Source organism: Ovis aries, chromosome 3 (assembly GCF_016772045.2).
Source record: "Ovis aries strain OAR_USU_Benz2616 breed Rambouillet chromosome 3, ARS-UI_Ramb_v3.0, whole genome shotgun sequence".
Lineage (NCBI taxonomy): Eukaryota > Metazoa > Chordata > Mammalia > Artiodactyla > Bovidae > Ovis > Ovis aries.
In genome coordinates, this window is record NC_056056.1 from 60350277 (window position 1) to 60353326 (window position 3050).

General features: G+C 42.1%; 1 non-coding gene across 1 annotated transcript; it reads right to left on the bottom strand.

Moving 5' to 3' along the window:
- Positions 1-2563: 2563 nt before the first annotated feature.
- On the bottom strand, positions 2564-2636 carry TRNAG-CCC (transfer RNA glycine (anticodon CCC)). The gene has a single exon. It is a non-coding gene; the product is annotated as a tRNA-Gly (tRNA).
- Positions 2637-3050: the final 414 nt, after the last annotated feature.

The following is a 3050-nucleotide window of genomic DNA, read 5'->3' on the forward strand; positions in this document are numbered from 1 at the left end:
GTCAAATAGATGGGAAAACAGTGGAAACAGTAGCTGACTTTACTTTTCAGGGCTCCAAAATCACCGCAGATGGTGATTGCAGCCATGAAATTAAAAGACGTTTACTGCTTGGAAGGAAAGTTATAAACAACCTAGACAGCATATCAAAAACAGAGACATTACTTTGTCAACAAAGGTCCGTCTAGTCAAGGCTATGATTTTTCCACTGGTCATGTATGGATGTGAGAGTTGGACTACAAAGAAAGGTGAGTACTGAAGAATTGATGCTTTTGAACTGTGGTGTTGGAGAAGACTCTTGAGAGTCCCTTGGACTGCAAGGAGATCCAACCAGTCCATCCTAAACGAGATCAGTCCTGGGTGTTCATTGGAAGGACTGATGTTGAAGCTGAAACTCCAATACTTTGGCCACCTGACGCGAAGAGCTGACTAACTTGAAAAGACCCTGATGCTGGGAAAGATTGAGGGCAGGAGGAGAAGGGGATGACAGGGGATGAGATGGTTGGATGGCATCTCCAACTCAATGGACATGAGTTTCTGTAAACTCCAGAAGTTGGTGGACAGGGAGGCCTATGGTTCATGGGGTCGCAAAGAGTCGGACACGACTCAGCGACTGAACTGAACTGAACTGAGCTGAATATGTATACAGGGCTCTTACCCTCCTGGTTCCAGGTACCTTCAGAAACTTTGTTTCTGCCTTTCTTTCTTTCGGATTTATTTCCAGTTTTTCTGGGTCTTCCTTGCTGCCAGCGATGTTTCCCTAGTTGTGGTGAGTCGGGACTACTCTCCAGTTGCAGTGCACGGGCTTCTTATTCCCATGGCTTCCCTTGTTGCGGAGCTGGGGCCCTCGGCGCACAGGCTTCAGAAGTTTCGGTGTGTGGGCTCAGTAGTTGCAGCTCACATACTCTGGAATGCTGGCTCAGTAGTTACAGCGCACCAGCTCTCAAGCTCCGGAGTAAGAGCTTAATTGCCCCTCGGCATGTGATATTTTTGTTCCTGGACCAGGGATCAAGCCCGAGTCCCCTGCATTGGAAGGAGGATTCTTAACTACTTGGCCACCAGAGAAGTACTGAGAATCAGTATTAATACCTTACTGTACAAGGAAATGAGAACCTGAGAGCCCATGACCACACAGTGAGTAGGGGAGCAGAACCTGGAATGCTGGCTGGCACAGGAAGCCCTGGCAGGCTGGGAATGAATGAATGACTCCAGACCCAGTGTTCTTCCCACCACTTAGGCTTGCCTCCAATGTAAACCAGAGGAGTGACTTTTAGGGGTACAACTTTCAGGCCAGACAATAGAGAGAGACCAAAAAGAGAGACCTCAGTTGGAAATACTCTGTTCCATTGTTCCCATTTGCATGCTAAGTCGCTTCAGTCGTCTAACTCTTTGCTACTCTATGGACTGTAGTCCAGCCCAGCAGGCTCTTCTGTCCATGGGGATTCTCTCCAGGCAAGAATACTGGAATGGGTTGCCATTTCCTTCTCCACTGTACCCATGAGAATTCATGTTTATCAGATTTTCATTATCAAACTGTGGTCACTGAAATGATCAGGCTAAATAATACATACACATTAAAAACTATACCGTACATGGTGGGAATGTAAATTGGTACGGTCGCTATGGAGAACAGTATGGATATTCCTTAAAAAACTAAAAATAGAGCTACCATGTGACCCTGCAGTTCCACTCCTGGGTATATATACAAAGAAAACCATAGCTCAAAAAGATGCCTGCACCCCAATGTTCATTGCATCACTGTTTACAGTAGACAAGACATGGAATCAACCTTAATGTCCATCAACAGAGGGATGGATGAAGAAGATGTGGTGCATATATACAATGGAATATTACTCAGCCATTGGAAAGAATGAACTAATACCATTTGCAGCAATGTGGATGGACCTGCAGATTATCCTACTAAGTGAAGGAAGTCACACAGAGAAAGACAAATATCATATGACATTTATATGCGGAATCTTAAAAAAAATGATACAAATAAAGTTATTTACATACTAGAAACAGACCCACAGGCTTAGAGAAGGAACTTATGGTGGGAGGAGGAGGGTAGAGAGGAAGGATAGTTACAGAGTTTGGGATGGACATGTACACACTGCTTTATTTTATAAGGATAATCAACAAGAACCTACTGTATAGCAAAAGGAACTCTGCTCAATACTCTATAATAACTTGAATAGGAAAATAATTTGAAAAAGAATAGATACATTTATATGTGTAAATGAATCACTTTGCTGTACTAAAATATTGTTAGTCAACTATACTCCAACATGAAATTTAAAAATTAAATTAAAAACACTACACCCTACAGAAGAGTTTTGAGTTAAAAATTGCTTCTGGTTGAAACCTCAGTTTTCTAATCTAACCCCCAAAGTAGCTACTATTGAGTTCCTTGTAAACTCATGACATTATTTAATATAATTAAATATGTACAGCCTAAAAAAAAAAAACCCTATTTATTTACCTGGCTGCACCAGGATCTTTGTTGCAACGTGAGGAATCTTCAGTTGTGTTATTTGAACTCTTAGTTGTAGCACATGGGAACTAGTTCCCTGACCAGGGATTGAACCTGGGCCCGCTGCATTGGGAGTGTGGCATCTTAGCCACTGGACCACCAGGGAAGACCCTAAGTATATACATCTTTTTGTATGTCAATCATACCTCAACCAAATGGTTTCTTAAAAAATTCCTTGTAATATAAACATAGAAAGTATTTGTGTTTTTCTATGATATAAAATATATACCTTTTTCTTTTCTTTTTTTTTCCATGCAGCATGTGGGATCTTAGTTCTCCAACCAAGGGTTTGATCCCAGGCCCTGAACAGTGAAAATGCAGAGTCCTAACCACTAAACTGCTGGGGAATTCCCCCATTTTTCTCTTTTTCATCAAACGAAATCCTACCACACACAGCTATACAACTGGTTCTTTTCACTTAACATGTTTAGCTACCTCTGCATGTCATCATATATGTATGTATGCTCAGTTGTGTCCTACTCTTTGCAACCCTATGAACTGTAGCCCACCAGGCTCCTCT